This window comes from Dreissena polymorpha, chromosome 2 (genome assembly GCF_020536995.1).
Source record: "Dreissena polymorpha isolate Duluth1 chromosome 2, UMN_Dpol_1.0, whole genome shotgun sequence".
Taxonomy (NCBI): domain Eukaryota; kingdom Metazoa; phylum Mollusca; class Bivalvia; order Myida; family Dreissenidae; genus Dreissena; species Dreissena polymorpha.
In genome coordinates, this window is record NC_068356.1 from 64,213,962 (window position 1) to 64,232,031 (window position 18,070).

Below are 18,070 nucleotides of genomic sequence, written 5' to 3' on the forward strand. Positions count from 1 at the left end.
TTTTATAACAACTAATTTGACAACTTTAATCCGATGTTTATAACAAAAACGTTTAAACCATATGCACTTCCACTTCTATCTTCCATGTCTTTATCGAAACTTAGTTTAAACCACACTATTTTATTGTATTCCTATCGAAATATACATTTATGCATGATAAACACACACTCGAAAATACGTTTTTAACACATAGTTTACTGCTAAAAAACACCAGGTCCGTCATGTCCTTACAGAGTTTCGATAAAACTATTGTGTTTTGTCACAGAAATGACGTCACACGATGTACTACGTAATATATTTCGTAATATAAAATATTTCTATTTTCGGTGCATGTAATGTGACGTCATTAAATGGGTCGAAGTAGTCCGGCTAGTATGGTAATACGGAATTGGAAACAGCGAGTAGCGTAATACGGGATTTTTTATTTCAACGATTGATACAACCTGTATTTTGTTAAAAGCATTAAACATGTATATAATAAAATAACATACCAAGAGACCAACGCACATGTAGACTATGTAACTCAAACGTCGTTTAATCTGAATACCACTTTTTTTCTAACTTGCCCAATCTATAAAGATCTACGAACAAAATATTGTATTCGAACAAACTGGCCAAATTTAACGAAATATAAAAACATACTCTCTTGTCCACATAATAAAGTCATTAAGAATGTTGCCAGATTTATATCTGATGCCATGAAACTCCGTGAGGAAAAATTACAAGCATTTGCTGCTTTTTAAATTAATATTGTATGTAACCCTAATTATATTTTCTATATACACGTATTACTTGTTTGCTATTTTTTGTTGTTGTTAATACGTACACGTTTATACATAAGATTTGAACACTTTCATTGTAGTTTGTGTTTGTTTATTTGCATGTTTGTGTTTGTATTGTGTTGATGTACTTTGACTATACTTAGTTTACTTGTACGTAAATGGTCAAAGGCGTTTTGCCGATATAGCAATAAAAAAAAACTTGAAACTTGAAACATGTAAATGCTTGAACAAATATTGCGTACAGTGCACGTTAAATGTCCGAATTAATAAACAGCAAATTTACCAGTGGAAGCGTGTCGTTCATTTTGAAGGAAACATAACTTCCAGCAACGCTATCAACGTCACGTATGGTGATATGTTTATTGTATATATTTTTTTATAAACTGAATTCAGGAACAACATAACTAAAACGGTATCTTTTGTTTTTGGAATAAAAACAACTGCATGAAAACAAAATTACATTTATTTTATTTTAAGATCACTAAATTTTAATGCAATTTAATAATAAACGCTTAAATGAAACATCACTGTACAGAAACATTCAGTGTATTAGCAAACAAGAACTCCAGATTAAGGAATAATCCTCTATATTTATTATTTGGACGATTGTTTGCGTGAAGTTTTATTTAATTTGCTCATTTAAAAGCATGTGATATGAACTCATTTAATAAAATATGGTGTGATATGACAGCTCGTTCCAGATCCTTTCATTTGATACATATAGGATCTGGAAGAGCAGCTCGTTCCAGATCCTTTCAGTTGATACATATAGATCTGGAACGAGCTGTCATATCATACCATATTTTATTACACGAGTTCATGAATTTTGAGGCTCGCTTACAAACAAATTTCCTGGACGAGTTTAATAAAATACGCTATGAAATGACAACGAGTGTCAGATATTTTTTATCACATGCTTTTAAATGAGCAAATTAAATAAACATTCACGCAAACATAATGATAAATCCCGAACGTTGTTAACATTTCGTGACGTCATTTGACGTTGCAACGTCATTTCAGAAAAATAACAAAATGCGATTGGTCAATCGAACGAAAATAAGCCAATGAAAACGTATAAAAAGTATAATACACATGTGTAGAATAAAAATATTCGTAATGGTTATATTACGACATGTGATAAAAAAACTGTACACTTATCGTTTATTGTGTTATGTTACACACTTTGATGAACACCTCACACGCAAAGCATTTGAAAGTTACAATAGCGCTGTATTAATTTACAAAGGCTTCATCTGCTATACAAACCTTTGTTTAGGCGAAACTAGGTCAAAATGCATAGAATAGCAAAATACAAATATAAATATCAGATAGATCTTGAAATAAATTATCACGATAGCACTTCTTAATTTCTCAATAAGCATGCCTCAACTATGTCCCTTCATTATAGCTCTCACCATTCTCTCACTCATTAGTCAAACTAGCTAAGTCATTATACGTATCATCCTCAACCAATTGAAAAGTATGGCTGCTGAACTGCTGGCGGATAAGCAGGCTGGATTCAGAGCTGAGAAGAGCATATTGTAACAGATCTTAAACTGCAGAGTCATCAATGAGAAACCCCTGCAACACCAAAGTGAGCCCATCTACAACTTTTAGAAAGAATTTGACCGCGTGTGGCATAATGGCCTATGACAGGTTCTGAGAGGATTCAATATCGTAGAGCGGATGCAAATCATCCACTAACTCTACGTGAACGCAAGAAGAGCATTACTTCTCAATGGAAAGAAATTGACTTCTCCAAGACATGGGGGGCGTCCTTCAAGGATGTCTGCTCCCCAACCCTCTCTGTTTAATCTTTTCCTTGAGAAGATAATGCAAGAGACCCTCCAAGACCACTACACCTCCACGGGTGGAAGACCCATATCAAACGTTAAATTCGGTGATAAAATTAACCTCATGGGTGGCACCAGGATTGAACAAAACACCCCATCAACAGACTCTAAGAAAGATCAGGAATATACGGGAAGGAAGTCAACACGGAGAAGTCAAAGATTATGGCACATAGCATGCCTTACACCCGAGAAGACAGCGCGATGAGCGGCCAGAAGCTGGAAGAAGTGACCTGCTTCGAGATTAAGGGAGCAAATCTTTTTGGAATGACCGCAGCGATGGCAAGGCTTAGCAGGTTGTAGACAAGCAGCTCTATAAGCTACCCCACCAATTGCAGGCTCTTAAAGTGCCTCAAAGTCTCCAACCTACTTTGTGAGGCTTCGAGACCTGGACACTTAACGCAGACACAGAACGCAGTAGTAGTAGTAGTAGTAGTAGTAGTAGTAGAAGTAGTAGTAGTAGTAGTAGTAGTAGTTGTAGTAGTAGTAGTAGTAGTAGTAGTAGTTTTAGTAGTAGTAGTAGTAGTAGTAGTAGAAGTAGTAGTAGTAGTAGTAGTAGTAGTAGTTGTTGTAGTAGTAGTAGTGGAAGTAGTAGTAGTATTAGTAGTATTATTAGTAGTAGTAGTAGTAGTAGTATTAGTAGTGGAAGTAGTAGTAGTAGTAGTAGTAGTAGACGTAGTAGTAGTAGTAGTAGTAGTAGTAGTAGTAGTAGTAGTAGTAGTAGTAGCAGTAGTCGTAGTCGTAGTAGTAGTAGTAGTAGTAGTAGTAGTAGTAGTAGTAGTATATTGCCGTACAAAGAAACCATACAAACCGCAGGCACATTAATCTGAGTAGAGAATTTATAGAACCGGACTCAATGTTTATCGTCTGCCTTATCGATTATGTTATTGAATACATCCTTATTACTGTGTTTGTAAACTCTGAAATTTGAGTCCCATTTAAAATCTATATTATTTATTGCCAAAACAGGCAGCGTCTTCCACCGGGTAATTTTATAATGCCTTTTGTATGCCTTTCATAGTGTGTGGTGCATTTACAGCTTTGAATGAGGGCACAATGATTTGATAACCCGTCATATACAAAATGGGCGGACACACGATTTCCAATATTAAATGAATTAATTAAAATTATACAGGACAGAAACAAAGCGTAAACATGTTTTGGCATCTTATAAGTCAAAACGTCGTTGTTTTATTAGAGTTTTATGATTATTAGGAAACATCAACTTACATATGTTTTGTAGATTGACATACGTTTGATGTTAATGGTCAACACTCTTTTCTTTAAACGTACGCTCAGTCATAAAGAAGTTTATATGCATTAAAGAAAATACCAGTTTATCACTGTTCTTTTGTGCAATGCACACATTTACATGTGATACTGCACATGTTAAAAAACTGAGTTTCTGTTATTTGTAAAGTGCACATATTACTGTTTTAAGTTGTGTCCTTTTGTGTCCATACTATAGCGTCTTTATAAAATTGTCGAATTGACAATTTGAATTAATTGTTGGCTATTATATATAAATTCGATGTATAACGACGACAATACAATTTTAAAAGATCAAGGAATGCATTTCAATTGAAAATGCCCAGGGTGTCCATGGTATTTTGTTAAAAATAGAGGATCGAATATTAATCTGCGAATGTCACATGCAAAGGCTGCTTATTGTTTTGATATTATTACATCTGTTCACTATACATCTTTATACAGATCCTTTGACGAATACAATGTGGTTTTATTGAAAGGTTTAATGACCTTATATTAATTTGCATATTACTAACTGTTAATGGACACACAATATCAACCAATTCAAACAGTAAGGATAGAACTTGAAAACACGAACGTTATTCGTCAAAGGTGCAAGATCAGAAATTCGCCACACATATTAAATGTATGTATTTTCGGTGTGCGACCTATCCTCTCATATAAATACGTTGAGCGATTCTTCAGTGAAAAAGAGATTAATGTTCTTTGTATCTAAAGGAAATTGTTGAAAGCATTGTCAGCACGATTATTGAACTGGTTCATTTTGTATATGCAATGCTCCATTGAATTAGTAATGTTTCTGTCTCAATAACGTGACATGTTTTGCACGATCAAACGCTTTGATGATTGTTGTATCATTAATCTTCCGTATAAAATACTTTGGTAGAACTAAAGAGTGATATTGTTAATTGTGGTTTGCAATACAGCATTCAAGAGCAACTCAGTATGTTAATATATCAGAACTAGACAGACGCCATGAAGTGTATTGCAAACCTCACAAGTGTATGTTGTACGTTGATACATGGTATACCCTCATTTAAACGGTCTATATAACATGGAAATCAAGACAAAGTACCATTATTTGTACTCATTAATGGGATCAAATAATGATGAAATTATCCATTAAGTCGCATGTTTTGTATACCATCTGTTAAAGAGCATCAATTCATTACTTTGTATTTATATATATATATATATATATATATATATAGATAGATATATATATATAGATATTCATATATATATATATATATATATATATATATATATATATATATATATATATATCTCTACATGTAAAAACAACACAAAAAAACAATATATATATGTATTATAAATAAGGTTAGAAATAGTTACAAGCCAACTGTGATAACATATAACTTGTGAATATTGTGCATAATTACACGTCAACTGATTACATATACGACATATTTTACTAATCGAATGTTTAATTTTTAGTTTACGAAGTCTTATATAAGTGTCGTATCTAGTTATTATAATATGTATATTAGAAAACTTAGATTTGACTACATTTGCTTTGATCTCATTGAACCCGAAGTTTAAAAAAAAATGATGTTAACATTTAGAAATAAATTAGTTGAGAGAAATCTTTACGTCTGCGCGGATTTCCCTTTGCTTTCATACCAAATTAGTTGCAATTAATGACGACACGCATGAACTAATTTTGCGTGTGTTTTCGACTGTGTAGCGGTTTAATTTCATATCGTATTATTGAACTATCATACTTATAAGTTCTACCTAACATATCCTGAAATATGTCTCGTAATATTTTTGCATATTAAATGTTTTGCACAGACTTAACGCCTAACACGATAAATTGCATGTAAATTACACGTACTAAATACAACAATACGTATGGTTGATTAATACTTTTTATATACTTTTGTATACTTGAGCTATAAAAAAGTGTGTTCTTCTTCTCTATAATGCAAACGACTGTTGAAATAACGAAAAAGTGTACCTTTAAAACATGTAACCATTCATTCAGTACGCGTGTGTGTGCAAACATATTAACATAAGCTAATCCTATATAATCATCGTATTATTTTCAGGTATAATTGAATTGTTTTGCTGATACGTGTTATTATTGTTCATTTTAACTGAAGTGAACGTATTAGAAAAAAATATTTTCCATCAATAGAACCAGGTTAACCAGTAGCGGTTACTTTTCGCGATACATGTATATGAATTAAGAACATTAGCAAGCATGTTTCTTTCAAACACCAATTAAAATATCAGCATAACTATCGTTTAGACACAACAACAGTCACATAATGACAATGTCCCACAAGACGTACACACAAACATGTAATGATACGTAGCACACAATTTGGATAATACTTCAAATATCGATTGAAACTGAAACTCATCTGTACATTAAATTGATGCCTCTATATGTGTTTTAACAACATTCGTCAAACACTGTGAAACAGCAAAATTTATAGAAAAAGACACACATACCTCGATGACAACTTAAATCCGGTTCTTATAAAATAATAATAAAAGAACAAAGATTTGTAATTCCATTTTCTGTTATTCCATCCGTTTATCTACTTTGATTTTAAATTACCCTTTTGTTAACGATTTCATCAAATGCTTAACACTGTCACCATAAACACGATTTACGAAATCGAATGTCGAAGCGATTATAATAATGAAGCTCCCAATTATGCTGTCAAACACAAAATCCGTAATACTTTTTGGAATCGTTCGATGCTTACAAAATATTTAACTGTTAAATAAAAACCCTCCACGTCCGATTTGTTGTCATACAATCCAGAGAGTCTAGGGTAATTTCGTCATTGAAATTACGTCACATGATGTACGTCATCAACTGCGTAATTAATTGAATGAAAATAAAAGTACGGAAGGCTGTTTCTGTTTAAATTTTAGTGAAGGACCAAAATAGTATGATATGTGATATAAACGATAACACACGGCAGAGCTGAGCCGGATGTCTAAAATCAGCCCTAGCCGCATAATGGCCCTCGGGCCAAAGGCCCTCGAGCCGTTATGTCGGCAGCGGGCCGATTATAGACGTCCGGCCCAGCTCTGCCGTGTGTTATTGTCTAAATATCACATATCGTTACTATAAATAGTAACAAAATGACGTCGCGAGCGGGCCGTTATTCATATCCGGTGGGCCGATATAAATCATATCAGCCCGCTTAGCCGGGCCGATTTTTCATATCAGAATAGAATCGGATAGCGCGACGTCAACGACAACGACTGACGTAATCTATAGAAAAGATGGCGTCGACGGAAAAAACGCTAGAATCGTAAGCAAATCGTTTGCTGGATCTGGACGCAAAAATCCAACATACGGAGGCTATAGAGAGACAAAAAATAACAAATAAGGATACGTATGACTTTGTGGAAAGCAAAAACAATGAGAACACTAAAAGAAAAACACAATCGGATGTAAGGCAATTCCGCGAATGGCTAGCGGTCGAAGGGGAACCTTCCAATTTCGAAGAAACGGAGCCGGCGGCCTTAGGTATGTGCCTGGCAAGATACTTCTTGAGCGTAAAAAATGCTATAACGAAAAAAGACCTAGAGCCAGGCACTATAAAGGGCATTCAAGCAAGCATAAAAAGATATCTTAGTGACAACAATTATGATGTCGACATTATGTCGGATCACGGATTCAAACATTCCAGGAATGTTCTGCGAGCCAAGGCCGTAGACTTGAAAGAAAAGGGGCTGGGCAACAAAGCCATGCGATCTGATCCATTCACTTCAGAAGAGATCGACATATTATACCATAACAGGCTCCTTGGTAAAGGTACGTACACTTTTCGTGTAAACAGCTGATTTCTGTCAGCTTTGTTTACTGTTGCATAAAAACAAGGGAAGTCACTCTGATTTATGTTTATTTCGCATCCTCAACATTTCGTACCCATGTAAAATATATCGTAATTGCAACGGTGTTGAGTGATTTCTACGCAGTAAATGGACATGAGAAACCATTTAATATTTTGATTTTGACAAAGACATTAAAAGCATTCATCATTATTTTTGAATTTCTCTTAAAGTGGTGTTCAACCAGATTGACAAAAAAGACAATTTCTAAAATACCGTATTGTTTTACTATTATTAGTTTATATTGATTAAAATATTACGACTGCTATATTACATTACTGGAAAAAAGTTGTTAAGTTTTCATATTTTTCATATTTTCATATTTACTGAGTTCGTCTACCAGGTAATTTGGGGTGTTCTATTGTTGTGGTTATATTGTGTGAAACTACGAGGAATTTTTATATAATGTATAAAATGCACCACTGATTGCCTGAGCATGGATGGCCGAGTGGTCTACACGGGAGACCTTTTACTCTAGGAATGCATGGGTCAGTGGTTCGAGCCCTGTTCAGGGTTACTTTTTTTCATTTTATTCTCGATTTTTAGATCCAAATGTTTAATTTATCAATTAAAAGCATTTAATGACGGTATTTTGTTACTTTTCTTTTTTCGTCAATTTGGTTGACCGCCACTTTAAACACATGCATTCACTAAACTATATCTTTGAAAAAAGGTACTCCGCTAACCTTCTTTATAATCGTTTTAGACACATACATATGCGTGTTATATGGTTCCAAATATTTAAGATAAGTATCATATAAAATATCATCATCATACTTTCCAGAATCGCCCAAGTCCATTATCAACACACTCTGGTTGAACAACACACTGTACTTTGGCCTCATAGGCAGACAAGAGCATATGAACATGCTTTGGGGGGACCTGGAAATAAAGCAAGCCACAGATGGAACCAGGTATATAGAGTACACGGAAAGAGCCACCAAGACCAGGAAGGGAGTGACAGATGATGCCAGGATGTTCAAACCCAAAATATTTGAACAACCAGGTAGGAAATTAAGTTTATGTTGACATGGGTTGATAGGTTCATAATTTTGTTCTATACATGTCTGTCATATGGCGAAGAAAGTTAAATTTTACCTAAAGTGCAACAATAACTTGATTATTTAATCTGCATGTTTTCATCAAACTGACAATTCCATGGTTAAGTGTAATACATGTTGGTTACAAAATTTATTTAACATTATTCAATAGTATGATTTAAGACTCGGCATGGAACGACAGCTCTGCAGGGGCTTTGCTCAACAATATTTCCATCATAAATGCGTATTGACTACTGTTTCTAGAATCTTTATTATTATCCAGAATGATGGAAACAAGGTATTAATGAAATGAAAACAGAATGAGTTTAAAATTACCAATACAATATTCATAAAGTCATATTCCTCTAATTGAAAAAACCTACAATTTTTTTGCAGGAGATGAGAGTTGCCCATTGAAACTCTATCTAGAATATGAAAGTCGACGCCCACTAACATTTCTGCGTCCTGACAGTAGATTCTACCTCAGGCCCAACTATAAAGCACAATATGATGGCGGATGCTGGTTCGTAGCACAGCCTATCGGAAAGAACACACTTTGCCAGATAGCAAAGACCATGAGTGCAACTGCTGGGTTTACAGGGAGACATGTGAACTACTCAGGTAGAAAAACATTGGTGACCTCCCTTCTTAATGCTGGATGTGCACAGAAGTGGTTCAGGTAACAGGACATAAAAATATAATGACACTGAACAGCTTTCACAGCTCAAGCATTGAATGGCCAACATGATTCACAAGAATTGTTCAAATTCAGCAAACAAAGCTTCATCTTTTAAAGAACCAGGACCTTCTGGAGATCATGATGATGACATGACTGATGCAGAAATCCTACAATTTTCCCAAGAAATGGACCCCGTTGTTGAGCAAACATTGAATAAAATAAATCAATATGAAAATGTACTTGACTTGCAGGTTGTGCATAGTCCAGGTGGCTCATTATCCATGCATCATCTAAAAAACCCGGGCCAACTGTTTTCAAACTGCACATTCAATGGTGCAGTGAATGTGATTTTTAAGAATTAATATAATCATCTAAGATTTGTGGCAGCATGATTCATATTTGTATTTTGATTGCATTTTCATTCTGCATATTGCATCATAAATATTACGAGATGAGAAGACTTTTTGTTAATTGTTGTAATCACATATATATATATACTTCACTAAAATGGCCTTTCTCATAATATGTTATATTTTTATGTAAGTAATGTCTGATTCTTCAATGAAAAAAACCTTTAAAGCTGTTTAAAGATTTTTTCACAGAAAAATAGTACTGAGATATGATAAATATGTATGCTTCTTGTTGAATAGAATACCTAGGTTACATTATGTCGGAGTCTTATCAAATATATTAAATGAAAAAAAGCCATTGACTAAATGTTGTTTAGCACATTAGTGGTTCTATAGTGTTTGTTCCTGCTAATCAATATTTTATGATATGAAATATTACCATTTATTGTATGTTATGTTATGTACATGGACTAAACTTAATTGCCTTTCTTGTTAAATTTGATGATATTGTAATGTATGTTGACAGTTTGTCACATTTTAATTAAAAAAAAATCTAATTGTATGTTTATAAACATGTTTTCCCACATAAAATGCTGAACAGACACAGTTTATAGTGTTTGTTACCTTTAAATTATACTTTATGATATTAAGAATTGCAATATGAGAACTTATTTGAATCATTATTATATGATGTCACGTTTGGTACAAATGTTATTGCCTTTCTTGTTAAATATGATATCTATTTTATGTTATTTTAAAATCTAAAAAACAAAAGAAATTAATAAACAGTTTATTTTTATGTTCAATATTATGTTTGTTATAATGTTATACATACTGTAAAGTGTTTTCATCTGTCAATTAAAAAAATAAATAACATTAAAATTTATTGAAAAAGTCAAACATTCAACCCAATGGGTTAAAAAGGCAATTTAAGTGTTTGCATATTTAATGCTGCACACAATATGAAAAAAATAGAGGGAAAAAAAGTTCTGACAAAGTTCAGAAAAAACAACAACAGGGAACTGCACCGAACATGTACAACTTATTAAAAATGCTTTAAAGCATCATGTGATTTGTAACTATGTATTAAGCCAACTCCGCAGCATAAATTAATTTAGAGAACATTTGAGGAACTGTTTGTTTAATTATATTTTTACAATCCTCAATCACAAACAAAAACACACTAAATATGTTAAAAAACTGCAAATTCAATAGGGTTAGGGTTTCAATTTTGGCAGTGGCTAGCAATTTTAGAATGTATGTCAGATTAAGAAAAATACTTCATTTCAATGTTCAAATTCATAAGAAAGATATAAATTCATACATATCCCACATTATCAGAAAATTATTGTTTGTCCAATGAATGCTCATGAAGCATATCATTAGGAAGCATACAATCCTTTGTATCGATACCCAGAAGTCTGTGTACAACTTTATGTAAATACATTGTCATCAATATAATAATCTGATTATAATAAATAAGGCTCATTATGTTTTATAAATTAAGATGATAAAGAATTAAAAAAATAATATTATCAGTATAAGCTGTAAACATAACCATTATTAGGATACTATTTCATATCAATTCCTTTGGTTAACATTTCAATTATTATTAACTACTTACCACGGACTCAATATACGCTCCGTGCTCAAACTGACCAAAACAACACTTTAACTTGTCAAAAGGTGAACATACCGAATATACTAACTGGAGCAATTTCCTATATGAAGTCCAGACTATAATGACATACTATATTGATGAACGGTATTCAAATTGTGCCTGCTGATCGTTCGAGAGCTTGCTTGTAACCATCCTGTAATTCTACAATGGTTGCAAGCAAACAACTCGCGATGTTTCACAAATTTCAAAGCATCCATCTTGTCCTGTCATACATGCTAAATAGTCTCCCTATTAAGCACGTCAACGCTCTACCCTGCTTGCCTGTCGAATGAACAAACCTACAAATCTATGCACGAGGAAATCTTGATTTCCGCATCATTGAACATGCGCACCTTCAAAACCTGTATAACAACTTTATTCAATCATACACCGATAATAAATACATTTATGTTTTATATTCCCTTTCATTTTATGTCAAACATAAATTATTTATCATCTAACCATTTATAATAAAAACAAACACATTTGTTTAGGTGTCATGACAAGCAGGGTAATTTATCGACAGAAAAAGAACGGGGCAAAATATGATGTAAAATTTTCAATTTCCAACATCAAGTACCATATATATTTACAAACCCAAATGAGAAGAAACAATTTTTTATGTTTCTTCCGAATCTCTCACGTATCGATCCTTAGCATTATCAGTTTTCCACCGCCCATGCTTTTTTAATAATCTATCAGCCACACCGCTATTTGCAGCAGCAGTTGCTTCCCCTGACCGAAATGAATGCAAACCATAAACATTAGGATTAAGTCCAATAGCACTAAGTTTGTCACGTAAGATTTCTCGTGCCCTACTGTAACTCATCTGCTTTGAGCCAACTAACACGTCTTTATGCATTTTCTTACAATGTTTTATGTTCCTAAACAAAAAATCTTTTGAAGTTTCTGGAATAGCTGCTTCAAAAATATATTTTTGTAAGTAATATACAGGACATAAATCTGAATTTGTTTTACAAATAGTCACCTGTTCGCCCTTGCACAATTGATCCGTTTTACTCTTACAAATGTTAATTTTAGCACAATCCTCAAAAAATGATACATCGCATCTTTTTAAAGAAACCAATTCGCTAAATCTCAAAAAAACTGAAAAACATACCAAACACATTGTGACGAATCTCGAATCTAATAAGCAATCAGAGTGACCAAAATGTTTAACAATCTTTATCATATCCTCTATAGTTATCGGGCATTTTTGAACTGGTGGTTTTGAATTTGACCTTATTAATCCATTTTTAGCAAAAGTAACCAGATCAGACTCACAAGGATCACAAAATCCCGCAATTTTATGAGCCCATGAAATACCATATACAATCGCGTTAATTTTTGAGGCAGACGGACAAGAATTTTTAAGGGTAGCCAAGAACAGACTGACATGATAATCCGTCGTTGGCAAAGGATTAAAGTCGTACTTTTTACACCATGCACTATATGCTTTAAAATTTAGTATTATACTGTTTGTAGGTGTTATCTGACTTTGATGTTTTGACCAAATCCTTCAGAATTTCTTGAGACTTTTGCAATTCTGATGGAAGACATTCTCTGCTGATCCAGCGACCCATCTTAAAGGCATCTGTCAAATGTATAAATCATTTCCAATAAAAGCATACATTAATACTGTAAATTTACTTACTTTAATAATTTCCTTGCTCTCTTTTTTGCAAGTAATTTCCAATTTGAATTTACATTACCCCTGCTCTCTTTTTTGCAATTATTATAATTTAAAAAGTGTAAATTGTAACCCTTACTTTCTTTTTTGCAAGTATTATCCTTTTAAAAACATATCATTTGCTTTCTTTTTTGCAATTATTCCATTCCTCGTGTACTGTACACGACTTCGTAAGCACCAGGTGCAAACGGTACCAGTCGAACAAAACATTCACCAAACATGGTGTCTATACATTCTTCATAGCCATACATGCAAAACAATATCCATTAAATCATAAATACAAATAAAAACACGTGACGTATCCAAACTATACCTTAAGTATAGCAAAACAGTCGAAAACATTCATATCACATTCACATAACAACGCACATATAGTGTAGTTATATTCGAATAGCAAGTACTTTACTAGTAAAACGTCTTGAGCTAAATTCAGAGTGATTGTTGTTCACAAAAATATTCTGACCTTTGTCGAACACAATAATATCCTTTATAAAATGCTTTTGTACATTGCCGGCCTCAAATAAGAATGGCCAAAAGGCTGCACTAGGCCATCTGGGTACCACCAAATAGCCATGCGCGTTTCATTCTAGAAGGTGCATAATTGTTTTTCCTACCAGATAAATAGGTGGTACTAACCAATTCAAATCGGCACCCCAAAACTGGGTAAAACAATCAACTGCTTCCGTTTCAAAATCATAAAATTTTGAATTATATCTCAAAGTCTTTTTATTTTTAAAAGTAGCAAAGCGATCAATCGAAAATGGACCCCAGATGCTATTCAAATACTCAAAGAAATCTCGTGAAACTTCCCATTCATCTGTATTATTAACTTTACTAATACTATCGGCAATGGAGTTTAATTCTCTAGGAACCAATTGTATTTCTAGTCCTATGTTCATCTTCAAACAAATACTAAAAATGCTCAGAGCTAGATCATGTAACTCGAGATTAGAACTGCCTACCTTCACCACTTGTACACATGATTGAGAGTCAGAAAACCACTTAACAGTTTTCCCCCTTAAAAAACTACCGTGAGCCCGTAAAGCTAGAAATACTGCTTTAATTTCTCTATAAGTAGAACTTTTATTGCAATCATCATTAGACCATATATCATGAAAAATGAAATCTGGCCTATCAACAATGTAAGCCCCGCAGGCAAACCCACGTGCATCACTGTAACTTTCAAAACTTCGACACAAGTACATTTACTTAGAGGTCTTGATTGTATGCCATCTATGCGATCTAACCAAAATCTTAATTCTGAAATACAAAAGCTATCTGAATCAAGGGCTATAACTCTATCCCACGACTGTCTAGAGGTGATTACGGAATAAAGAAATCTAGTCATTAATCTTGCTAGACTACCTATAACAGGCATCATAGAAATAATTTTCCCCGTACATCTAGCTAAATCCCTAGCCGAAACCATTGGCATGGAAGAAAATACCTTTAAAAGAGTATTTTTTAAATCAAGCGTTCTTCTATCGGGAATTGCGATCCATATTTAACAAATTTCCAATGCAAATATGGTGCAAAAATAAAATAACTTTCACAATTAAATGTGGTTGAGCAGAAAAATAAAACGATTTAAAGCACGTCAACGCTCTACCCTGCTTGCCTGTCGAATGAACAAACCTACAAATCTATACACGAGGAAATCTTGATTTCCGCATGATTGAACATGCGCACCTTCAAAACCTGTATAACAACTTTATTCAATCATACACCGATAATAAATACATTTAAATTGTTTTATTTTTTATTTTTTTGTTAATGATATGTTTTGTGTAAAGGCTACTATTATGCTTTATGTGTTTCAGTGAGTGTTAAGAGAGTAGAAGGATGACTTAAGATAGAAAGGGGCATTGGTTCCGGACATTAACGAGTATACTTGTTACACTCCATTTTTCACAGTTCTATGTATAATGACACATATTGGCCATTATACTTTATGGCAATGTTGTTTTTTTGTTTGTTTTTTTTTGTTTTTGGAACCAGTGTTTGTGCGTGTGTTTTCAAGAAATAAATTACCCTGCTTGTCATGACACCTAAACAAATGTGTTTGTTTTTATTATAAATGGTTAGATGATAAATAATTTATGTTTGGCATAAAATGAAATGGAATATAAAACATAACATCGAATATCCGAAGCTCAACCATCCTATATGCAAGTATTCATAAGCGTATGCGGAAGTGCATAGTCTACGCTTTTTCAGGTTATGTCATTTTCGAAAGTCTCTCTCAATTAGGAGTTAGTGCGCATATGTTCAGTCAGTACTCGGCCTTTTCATCTAAATATACATATTAATGATAACATATTCTTTAATTGTATACCTAATGATAAAATATGACATTTCTGCAGTGAAATAACACAATTGTTCTTTTCACCGATGAAAAGAACACATTTTCGGAATTCCTTTTTCTATTTTTAGATTATCATATCAAGATGTACTTCCCTTGTTAATATTCTTGTTTATATTTTTTCTATGATCACGAGTGAAACAAAAACGATATTCCACCAAACCCAACACGTTTTCTTTTAGTTTTATACTTTTTTACCGTTTATTTACATTGTAAAAGAGTTTAACTGAAGAATTTCCCTGGAATAAAGACGTAATTTCGCCAACAAAATGACGTCATTTCGTCAACAAAATGACGTCATATCAATGTATTGAAGCACGCCACGGGAGAAACTCCGAGAAAGGGTAACTTTTCAGCAAAAGAGAAACAGATGTTTATTATTTTCTTGAAAATGGGGCATAAAAAACAGAAAATTGATCATGTCAGTGTAAGATCGTTTGTTATTTTACTCGTGATCATAGAAAAATAATATTTTCACTCGTATATTTATGTTCTATATATTCTCTAATACATTTTCTATTATCACTCGTGAAATAACAAACGATCTTACACTGAAATGAACAAATATCCTCTATTTCCTCTCAGTAATATATAAAAAATACATAAATATTATAGTGCAATACGTAGTGTACATGCGTGTGGAAGGATAGGATTATTAAGGATAACTATGTTCAAAAATCGTAACAATCGGTAATCGTGGTTATTATAAGCGTAGAGGATGAAATTCCCCTTACTGTATCCATGGGTATCTTTGCTAAAATGTAAATCGACGTTGCATCAATCTCTGTTTTCATAGCTTCATATTATCATGCGGCGCAAGTGAGCCATTCAGTGCGACGATTCCGAGCTGCGTGCAGTAAAACAAGAGAAGACTATTATCCCGTGCATCGTCTTTATTTTGCGATTTTTTTCATCCCCAACCATATCGGAACAAACGCCCATTATCTGTGCAAGTGTTTAAGGTTTTATAAATTGATTGAAAGTTCAATTATTGCATTGTATTATATTGTCATTATACCTTTGACCTCTCATGAAAGCTGTTTGACATAAATAACCAATAGCAATTCACTTAATATAAAATTTCGTTATATCTTATGCACTTTTCACTTATATTCAGTACTTTGTTTAATTATATTTTCATTGAGATTCCCTTGTTATTTGACCTTGAGATAATAAAGAGGTATTGACTACTCATGCTTTCACTTAAAATATGTTTTACATATTCGTCTTTATATGTGAAGTGACGTTCTGACTATGTTACAGTTTTTTTTCAGGATTTTTTGTGATTTGCATATGGTTCATCCGGATATGAATTCAACAACTTTATACGAGAGTCATTAATGTCAAAGTGAGATTATACAATTTTTAATGAGTAAATGCGCGTACGCACGATATTGTCAAATATTTATTAATTTATATAAAATGTGTAAAAATCTTATTATAGATATATTTCAAAATAATTTAAATAAAACTTAAGAAGAACATGTGGCGAAAAATGCGAAATAAGCCAGATATTTGTTTCTGAAATCAAAAATGTCTGTACAGTAAAATTCGCCAGCATGTATATCATGCATGTACGATGTGAATCTAAATTTAGTTGTACGGATCATTTTAATTTCCTGCAACGATATCTATTCATACGACGCGCGAACACGAACTACGATCTTAATAGAAAGACGAATGTTTCGGTTATTGTAGGAAAATATGTACGAAATATCTTCGTCGCAATCGGCTCGGTGCGCTAATTTGTCGTTGATTCATTTCATAAAATTCGTCTTCAAAGTATATTTTGCTTGCCTATTTTGTGTTATTGTAACATATTTGTATCAATATATTTCAATTTAACACATATAAACATCGTGCATACTCGCTTTTAAGTTGTAATATATTGACAAACATATGTAACAATATCACAATATAGGCAAGAAAAATTATACATTGAAGACGAATTTCAGAAAATGCAGCACAGACAAATTAGCGCCCCGAGCCGATTGTGACGAAAATATTATGCGTAGCCTATTAATTCACCGTATTAAGTTGTATTCATATGTTTGTTATGCCATGCACCTTTTTGTAATGTAGTAAAACTGTCGGTCAATATAATCAATTGTAAAATGGATTTGTATTATAATATCAAAAGAGCTTATGCAAAATATCAAGTTTTCAATATTCCGTATTCACTCATTGCATATAACCCCAGCTTTAAATATGATTTATGGTAAATGTCAAAGTATAGTTATTGCTTTGTATCTAGGCTATTGGTAATTTGCCTAAAATATAAGATTAGCTGACAAGTTTTTTGCACCTAATGATATTGATATATTTGTTTATGTCTATACATTGACATGATAGCTTTGTTTAATGATAAATCACTTTATTGTTTCGCTATTTCTATTTAATTTCCAAGTAGTTTGGTGGTTCAATAAGAACTCATGTTTGTTTGATTTAGGACTTCATAATGGGCAGCATTCCGATCCGAACCTGATAAAAGTGAATCGTGTCTACT

At 33.0% G+C, this 18,070-nt stretch overlaps 1 protein-coding gene across 2 annotated transcripts in view; it reads right to left on the minus strand.

Moving 5' to 3' along the window:
• LOC127867342 (uncharacterized) overlaps positions 1-18,070 on the minus strand; it is a 442,512-nt gene that overhangs the window by 98,175 nt on the left and 326,267 nt on the right. The window lies entirely within an intron of this gene.